This window comes from Panthera uncia, chromosome C2 (assembly GCF_023721935.1).
Source record: "Panthera uncia isolate 11264 chromosome C2, Puncia_PCG_1.0, whole genome shotgun sequence".
Classification (NCBI taxonomy): Eukaryota; Metazoa; Chordata; class Mammalia; order Carnivora; family Felidae; genus Panthera; species Panthera uncia.
In genome coordinates this window covers 147,075,334-147,085,787 of record NC_064810.1, presented here as the reverse complement: position 1 = coordinate 147,085,787, position 10,454 = coordinate 147,075,334, and positions in this window count along the sequence as shown.

Below are 10,454 nucleotides of genomic sequence, written 5' to 3'. Positions count from 1 at the left end.
AGGCTCCGAGCTGTCAGCACAGAGCCCGATGAGGGGCTTAAACTCACGGACCTTGAGATCATGACCTGAGCCGAGGTCAGATGCTCAACCAACTGAGCCAGCCAGGCGCCCCTCTAATCTTAAAACTTACTATAAAGCTATAGTAACTAAGACGGTATAGTACAAACATAAAGGCAGACATAAACAGAATTAAGCATACAAGAATAAATCCTGACATTTATGGTCAATTGATATTTGAATAATGTGTCAAAGTGATGAATAGTTTTTTAAACATATGACTCTGGGACAATTGGACATCCATATGCAAAAAAATTATTTTAGACCCTAATCCCAAACCTTAAACAAAAATTAACACTACAGAAATCATTGACCTAAATGTAAGAGCTAAAACTATAAAACTTTCAGAAAAAGCCTAGGAGAAAATATTTGTGACTTTAGGTTAAGCAAAGATTACTTAGATAAGACACCAAAAGAACTATCCATTTCTTTAAATTTTAAATTAGACTCCATCAACATGAAAAATGTTTGCACTTCAAAGGCACCATTAAAAAAAAAAACGAAGACAAGCCATAGATTGGGAGATGTTGCCAAATCATATATCTGATAAAAGACTTTTATCCAGAACACTAAAGAACACTTACAACTCAATAGTAAAAGACAGACAATTCAATTTTAATTATTTCAACAATATTGTATAGTTTAAAATTTCATCTTAATTCATTTTAAATGGAAGTGTTTTCTTAATTTTATTTTTGGATTGTTCATTTCAAGTATATAAGAATACAATCCATTTTTAAAATCTTGAGCTTGCACCTGCAGCCTTGTTCAACTTGTTTATTTCTTCTAATAGTTTCCGCTCCCCCACCCCCGCCCCCAGTGGATTCCTTAGGATTCTACATACAAGATCAAGTCATCTGCAAAGAAAGGCAGTTTTACTTCCTATCTAGATGCCTTCCCTGCTCCCCCATATTCTTGCCTAATTGCCCACCAAAAGCTCTAGTACTATGTTGAATATAAGGGGCAAGACATCCTTGTCTTGTTCTTGATCCTAGAGGAAAAGCTTTCAGTCCTTCACCACTAGGTATTGTTAGTTGTGGGTTTTTCACAGATGCCCTTTATCAGCTTGAGAAAGTTCCCTTCTATTCCTACGTTGGCAATTTTTATTGTTGCTGTTACAAAAGTGTATTGAATTTTATCAAATACTGTTTCCACATCTGTTGAGATGATTATGTGGCTTATGTCCTACATTCTGTCTATATGGTGGGTTACATTAATAGATTTTTGCATGTTGAACCTATCTTGCATTCCCAGGATAAATCCTACTTAGTCATGGTGTATAATTCCTTTGATATGTTGCTGGATTCAATTTGCTAGTATTTTATTGAGGATTTTTGTGTCTGTATTCCTAAGAGATATTGATGTATAGTTTTATTTTTCTTGTGATGTTTTTGTCTGCTTTGGGTATCTGGGGAATACTGACCTAACAGAAGGAGTTAGAAAGTGTTCAATCCAATTTTAAAATGGGCAAAATACTTAATTATTGCCATCTTACTACAGGTAGTTATACACCAATAAACTGATTACAAGAAATGGATAAATTCATAGAAATGTACAACTTAGCAAGACTGAATCATGAAGAAATAGAAAATCCAAACAGACCAATAACAAGCGAAGAGATTGAATTGGTAATCAAAACCTTCACAATGCGGAAAAGCCCAGAACCAGATGACTTCCCTGGTGAATTTCTACCAAATATTTAAAGAATTAATGCCAATCCTTCTCAAACTCTCCCAAAAAAAAAAAAAAAATTGAAAAGGAGGGAACCCTCTCGAATTCATTTTATAAGACCAGTATTACCCTGAATCCAAACCCGGAGGAAGACACTACAAGGAAAGAAAACTACAGACCAATATCCCTGATGAGTATAGGTGCAAAAATTCTCAACACAATGTTAGCAAACCAAATCCAAAGTGCATTACAAGTATCATACGCCATGATTAAGTGGGATTTATTCCTGAGATGCAAGGATCATTACACATCCACAAACCATAAATGTGATATACCACATTAATTGGTGCACTTCCAGGCAGATGGGCAGCCGAACCGCACCTCCAGGCCACTGTTGCCACCCTCAGCCTGCATCGGGGCCGCTACTGATAAACCAAAGCCACTAGGCTGTGGAGCATCACCTCCCAGGGGCCTGGACTGTTGCTCCCTCCGTCCCGGTGCCAGCCCGGCCTTCCTATGTTGCAGACATTTTTCAATCAATATACCTGTAATACCGTAAGTGCATTTCCTCTCCTTATGATTTCCTTAAAAACATCTTCTTTTTATAGCTTACTTTATTGTAAGACTACAGTATGGGGGTGCCTGGGTGGCTTAGTCGGTTAAGCATCCGACTTTGGCTCTGATCATGATCTCATGGTTTATGAGTTTGAGCCCCCGCGTCAGGCTCCGTGCTGACAGCTCGGAGCCCGGAGCCTGCTTCGGATTCTGTGTCTCCCTCTCTCTCTGCTCCTCCCCTGCTTGCACGCTGTCTGTCTTTCTCTCAAAAATAAACATTAAAAATTAAAAAAAAAAATAATGCAGTGTGTAATAACAAATATACAAAATATGTGTTAATGTTGTTATCAGTAAGATTTCTGGTCAGCAATAAACTCCTAGTAGTTAAGTTTTGGGGTAGTCAGGTTATACATGGATTTTCAACTGCATGGGAGTTGGTGCCCATAACCCCCACCTTGGTCAACAGTCACCTGTAAGCAGAACTTCATCACACTTCTGCATAGCAAAAGACATGATCAACAAAATGAAAAGGCAACTTGTGGAATGGGAAAAATATTTGCAAGTGATGTATCTGGCAAAGAGTTCATGTCCAAAATATATAAAGAACTTACACAACTGAATAGCAAAACACCCAAACAATCCTTAAAAACAGGCAAAGGACTTGAACAGACATTTCCCCAAAGAAGATACACGAATGGCCGACAAGTACAAGACAAGAGATAACACGTGTGGGCAAGGATGTAGAATATAGGGAATCCTGGTGCACTGTCGGTGGGGATGTAAGTTGCACAGCCAGTATGGAAAATAGTATGAAGTGTCCTCAAAAGAATTAAAAATAGAGCCACCATATGATCCAACAATCCCACCACTGGGTATATATCCACAAGAAATGAAAACAATCTCAAAGAGATATCTGCACCCTCACATTCACTGCAGCATTATTCACAACAGCCAAGGCATGGGAACGACCTAAGTGTCAATGGAGGCATAGATAAAGAAGATGCAATATATAATAGAATAGTACTCGGCCGTGAGAAAGAAGGAAGTCCTGCCATTTGCAACGACTGGGATGAAACTTGAGGGCATGATGCTCAGTGAGAGGAATTATATGGAGAAAGATGAATACCGTATCATCTCATTTGTATGTGGAAGCTAAAACAGTCAAACCCATAGAAACACAAAGCAGAATGATAATTACCATGGATGGGAGGTGGGGGAAATGGGGAGATATTGGCCAAAGGGTACAAACTTGCAGCTGTAAAATTAACAAGTTCTGGGGATCTAATGTACAGCATGGTGATTATGGCTAATAATACTGTACTATAGACTTGAAAGTTGCTAAGAGACTAGATCTTAAATATTCTCATCATAAAAAATGTAATTATGTGACATGATGGCGGTGTTAGCTGATGCTATGATGGTAATCATTTTGCAATATATAAGTGTATCAAGTATGTAAGTGTATCGAATCAAATCATAATATCAAATGAAATCATACACCTTGAATTTATACAATACTATGGCGATATATCTCAGTAAAGTTTAAGGAGGGGTGGGAAAGAAGGGAAGATTTGTTTCTCTCTCTCATTAAATAACCAAGACCTTAAAGACATAGGGACTTTGAACACCATAATAATAATAAACTTGATGAGAAAGAGAAAGAGAGAATAGCATTCTTCTCAAACCAACATGAAATTTCCACAAAACTTACCATCTATTAAGCCACTCACACAAATACACACACACCACAAATAAAATCTATAAAACAATTTCCCTGAAGCAGAAATCATACAGGCTATATTCTCAGACCACTGCCATAAATTTAAAAGCCAGCCTCAGGGGCGCCTGGATGGCTCAATTGGTTAGGCGGCCGACTTCGGCTCAGGTCATGATCTCGCGGTCTGTGAGTTCGAGCCCCACGTCGGGCTCTGTGCTGACAGCTCGGAGCCTGGAGCCTGTTTCAGATTCTGTGTCTGCCTCTCTCTGACACTCCCCCATTCATGCTCTGTCTCTCTCTGTCTCAAAAATAAATAAACGTTAAAAAAAAAATAAAAAAAATAAAAGCCAGCCTCAAAAGGATAGCCAAAAAGAGTCTACTGCTTAGGAATATTAAAATATTTCTAAATATAAGAAAAACAAATACCATATGATTTCACTCATATGTGGAATTTAAGAAACAAAATAAACAAGCAAATGGGAAAAAAAGACAGCAAGACAAAGCAAGAGACAAACTCTTAGCTACAGAGAACAAACTGATGGTTACCAGAGGGGAAGGGTGTGTGGGATGGTTTAAATGGGTGGTTGGGATTAAGGAAGGCACTTGTGATGAGCACTGGGTGTTTTATGGAAGTGTTGAATCACTATATTGTACACCAGAAGCTAATATTACACTGCATGTTACCTGGGATTTAAATAAAAACTTAATATGTTTTTCAAATATAAGTTTTGGATACAAAAGAAAAATGGAAATTATTGCTATTTAAGAGTGAACAGAAATGAGAATGCAATACATTGAAAGCAGTTCTCAAGGGAAAAGGTTCAACTTTAAATGCACATATTAGAAAGCTAAACATCTTTAAGCGAATTAAACATACTACCAGAAAAATTACACAGAAGCTCTACAGAATCGTTCTAAAGATGTGTAGGGGAATTTAATAGTGATAAAAGAAGAAACGAATAGGCTACAAAACCAAAGAGAAAATAGTCAATAAGAATTAAACTCACCCTTCGAAAAGACCAACAAACAGATAAACCTCTGGCAAATCTGATCAAGAAAAAATACAGACACAAACAATATTAATGACAAAAAGGGGTGTGGGTCAAAGAGAAGATTGTTATAAATTTTAAAAGACTAAACAGAAATAGAAAGCATAATTATCGGCAGATGTGAACACTTAAATGTAATAGATGATTTCCTGGGGCAAAAAATAAATTTTCAAAACTTACTAAAGAAGACACAAAACCTGAGTAGACCAATATCAATTGGAAAAGAAATGGAAAGGTAATTGAATAACTTCCCTAGAGCAAGCAGCAAGTGGAGATGGTTTAAAAGCCAATTACGCCATACCTGAGAAATGCTTGCACCCTCTGTTCTCGCAATTCCATTTCTAGGGATGCCTCCCAAAGAAATACTCACATATGCTCAAAGAGTTGTGCACAAAAGTATTTCTTGCTTTGGGGTTCATACCAGCCAAAGAAGTGGAAGCAATCTACATTTCCCAACATATTCCCATATGACGGAATACTACACGGCCTTTAAAAAATGAATTTGACCTCCATACTTGATCTCCGAACAAAAAGATCTCCAAAGCAAACCGGTCAGTGAGAAAAACAAATTTAAAAACGTTGGGTTTGGCATGATCCCATAAGGTAGCAATAGGAAAGTAGATCCACCAATATATGTCCATTTTTGTAGGAATGTAAACAGATAGAGAGGGGTCAGGAGGATGCCAACAATGGCTGCCTTTGCAAGGGTGGGTAAGGGCACCATGGCATGAAGAGGCAATGTTGCTCCTGTATGACTACTTTCCAAGGCGAATATATTCGGGTTTTGCCTGTGTCCATAAAAACATAACTATAAAAACACAATGAGGCGTTCAAGTGGAGGACAGAGGTTTCTCACAAGACAACCTTTTACGTATTTATTTTGAAAGACAGAGAGAGAGTGCAAGCTGGGGAGGGGTAAAGAGAGAGGGAGAGAGAGAATCCCAAGCTCTCAGGGCAGAGCTCGACATGGAGCTGGACCTCAAGAACCGTGAGATCATGACCCGAGCCCAAATCAGGACTTGGATATTTAACTGACTGAGCCATCCAGGCACCCCGCAAGACAACCTTTAAGACCCCTTGCAGATGTAAAATTCCATCACTAACCCCTGTCGTGGAGCCATTCAGACCAGACCCTTACAAAGCAACAGCTGTTTGCCTTTGCCATTCTGTGCCCTGGCTGGGCCAGAGCAAATTCCTACTTCTCATGGGGTGCCCTTCAGAGCTAGAGGGCATTGGAAACTCTGAATAGGTTCTCTCCAAAGACACTTTTCTTCCCTCTGTTATAGTTCCCACTTGGCCCCTAAACTCCATAAGTTGAGCACCCCTGTGGTAAGACTCAGCAGCTGTCTTATAAAATGTTAAGTTCCTTTTGGACGGAAAAAACAAAACCCTGCTTGTTGTTTTGCCCAGAATGGGAGTCAAGGGGCTGTGTATCTGTCCCCGCAAGAAAATGAGGAGCTTTGCAGGCACACCCATAGCTGCCCGTGGGCTCCACTCAGCTCGGAACTCACTGGTGACACCCGTCCACTCATCCATCCTCCCCAGTCCTCTTGTTGGGTGACCTATGATCCAGAAACCTGGCTCCATTCTCTGTTGTTTTGCATGTTTATTTACCACCCCCACATCCTTGTCTGTTGAGCTGTGCATGAAGGTCAGGAGCAGGAACACTACTCGCCCACTCCTGCCCATAACCCAGTTTTACCACTAAGCAAACTCTTCCCAAACCTAGGGGCTTAAAGCAAGGGTCATGCTTGGCTGGGCAGTTATTCTGGTCTCAGCTGGACTCCCTCATGGTCCTGCAGACAATCCGTCTTACCTGTGGTTCTGCTTTGCAGGATGGGCTTGCGATCAGCTGGGTGGCAGGGATGGCTGGGACACGTGTCTTTCAACCTGCAGCTGGCTAGCCCGGGCATGTTCACGTGGTGGGGGCATCTGTACAAAATGGTTAACAGGCCATTTCCAGGCATTAAATTCTCAAGGAAGAGAAAGAAGAAACCCCACCCTATAATTACCGTCCTGTGCAATGTCTCCAGACAAGCTTATGGTTCTTAGAGGTTGTCACATGTACCATGGATTCCTAGCTCCTCGGAATCATCTAGCCCAACTCCCCTTTTTCTCTTTGTCGCCAATGAAGGAACTCACCCCTGAAAAGGGAAGGGTCTTGTCCAAAGGGACACAGATTTCCCGAGGGGCTTACTGATCTTGCTCAGACAGATTCTCTGCAATATGGTACACAGATTTTGGATGTTCTGACTCACTTCTATTCCCAGGCCCCAATAACTATCTGGAATTCTGTCCCTTTGGGAGACCAGGAGAGCATGGAGAAACCAGAAAATGACTTCCATCCAAGCCCAGTTAATAACAGCACAGCATGTCCTGCTGGTCAGAGACAGATGCTCTCAGTTATTCACATGTGACCAGGATCCTCCTTCCTAAGAGAGTTCAACATCAGGGGTCCTTTGAAAGAGATGGAAGAAATAGAACCAAAAACTTGAGCTGTCAAATATAGAGGCCGCCTACAAATACTGGCTACTAACATTCAGGCCTACCTTCATGGATGCTGACCTTGACTCCTCAGCTAAATCCAAAGACCTGCAGGTTTTGAGATAACTAGTGTGGCAAAACACACAAATGCCCATCGAATGTATCACTGCATCCCTTTCTTCTTTCCAGACACCATTCCCATGATTCTCGATAGTGCCTGAGCCCCTTCTCAGAAGGTAGGCAGAGGGAAAGGCACAGAAGAATGCCCTTTGCTGGTATCTCTGGTCTTAAGCCCAAAGTGTCACTTACAATTGGGTTTTGGAATTGTATGATCTACCTCTGACTCCAAGAATTGATCGTTCATTTAAAGGATGGGTATGGAGAAAAAAATTTTTTTGAGTTACACCCTAGCCATGCCAATCCCTGCACTGGCACTGGCATCACAAAAATAAAGGGGCAAAATCTTTGACCTCTGGAAACTCATCGTCTAGTAGAGAGTACAGATAGATATTCTAGTATTTGTAATGCAACAAGATAACTTCTATAATGAAGTATGCCAAAGTAGGAGCAATGGGGAGAAGGACCAATCATGAAGGAGGAAAGAGAGACTAGGGGTAAAGATCCAGAGGTGAGAATGAATCAACAAATGAAAAGGCAACCTACGGAATGGTAGAAAATATTTGCAAACCTTATAAGGAGTTAATATCCAAAATATATGAGAAACTCCTAAAACTCAATAGCAAAAACATAAATAGCCTGATTAAAAAATGAGCAGAGGACCCAAACAGACATTTTTCCAAAGGAGACCTACAGAGAGCCAACAGACACATGAAAAGATGCTCAACATCACTCATCATGAGGGAAATACAAATCCAAACCGCAATGAGATGTCACCCCACACCTGTTCGGATGGCTAACACGTGTGGTAAAAGACGAGCTAGAAAGTGTTGGTGAGGATGTGGAGAAAAGAGAATCCCGTTCTCTTTACACTGTTGGTGAGGACGTAAACTGATGCAGCCACTCTAGAAAACAGTATGGAATTTCCTCAAATGTTAGAAATAGAAATACCATATGATCCAGCTATCCCACTTCTAAGTAATTATCCAAAGGAATTGAAATCAGGAGCCCCAGAAAATACCTGCATGCCTATATTCTTTGAAGAATTATGCACAATAGCCAAGATAGGGAAACAACTTCAATGTCCACCAGCAGATAAATAGATAAAGAAAATCATGTATATACACACAACGGAATAGTACTCAGCCGAGAGAAAGGAAGAAATCTTGCCATTTGCAACAGCACAGTTGGGCGCACAGAGCACCACACTAAATGAAGTAAGTCAAATGCTGAAGACAAATACTGTATAATCTCACTTACATGTGGCATCTAAAATAGTCAAACTCACAGAACCAGAAAGTAGAATGGTGATGACCAGGGGTCGGAGGTAGAGGAGATGGGAAGACATTGGTCAAAGGGTACAAAGTCTCAGTTATGCAAGATGAGTCAGTTCTGGAGATCTCACATACAGTATGGTGTCTATAGGTAACAACACTGTATGGTATACTCAAAATTTGCTAACAGAATAGGCCCAAAGTGTTCTCATCCGTGTGTGTGTGTGTGTGTGTGTGTCTCACACACACACACACACACACACAGTAACTATGTGAGGTGTTGATGGATATGTTAATTCGCTTGACTGTAATGCATTTAGCAACCTACAATTATCACGTTGTACACCTTAAACATATGTAATTCTTTTAAGTTAAAAAAAAAATGGCTCAGAGGTGAGGGAGAGCTTGGCTGATTCCTTGGGGGACACTTGGCTCGGCATTGTTGGGGCAACCTCGATGAAGACAGAAGGGAAGAAAAACAGACGTGGGAGAAGCCTGGCACAAACAATAAATGTGATTTGGTGGCTGGAAGAGAAAGGAAGGAGTCAGAACTCTCAAAGATGTGTTTGCTTGGGTCTCAGGGCAGGTGATGGTGTCGCTGGCCAAGTTAGGGAGCACAGGAGGAGGAGCAGGGGCTGGGATGGGTTTGGATGGAGGCAGCAAGTGGGTAGGTCCCATCCAATGCTGAGTGTGGCCCCTGTGGGGTGGGGAGGGGAACAAGCTCTGGTCATATGGTGCGGGGCAGCAGGGGGAAAAGGCCTGGGCTGCAGAGAGGGACTTTTAGAGAAGCTGAGACAGAGAATGCTGGAAAGAAGGCTTGAAGGAAAAAAAGGAGGAGCAGAGAATGGAGCCCTGGGGAACACAGTTTACAGGGCCAGAGGAAATGGGAGCTGGAAAGGGAGGAGTCAGGGGGAGCGGCCCTCAGTGTCATCTGCCACTAAGAAACTGGGGCGATAAAGCATGAAAGCGGGCACTGTACTGGCCTCATGGAGGTCACTGGTGACGTCAGTCGGAGCTTTGACAGTAGACAGGGCTCAGTTCCAGTGTCGTAGGAATGAGAGAGAGGTCAGAGTGTGCAGGCAGCTGGTGCAGATGGCACTTTGAACATAATGAGAGAGCGCAACGGCTTCAGGTGGCAGAGAATACAGCGTCTAGGAAGGGTGATGCTGTAAATAAAGGAGACTATATTTAAATGTCATCTGGAAAGTGGGATAACAATAGTGCCCTCATAGGCCTATTATAAGGATTAGACTAGAGCATGCATGTAAGGTGGTTAGCAAAGTGCCTGGAACTTAGTAAGTATCCAGTAAGTAGTCACTATAATATTAACATTATTAATAGTGACAATAATGGCAGTAGGATGCAAAACACCATGGGGAAGCAGGTTGAAGACGCACACAGAGAATGAGCTATTGATAGCTTGTGGTGGCAGGCAGAGAAAAGATCCAGAATGCAGGCGAATGGGTTAATTTTCGTACGGCAAAGGGATTCATTCATTCAACACGCACCAAGCACCTACTATGTGTTAGG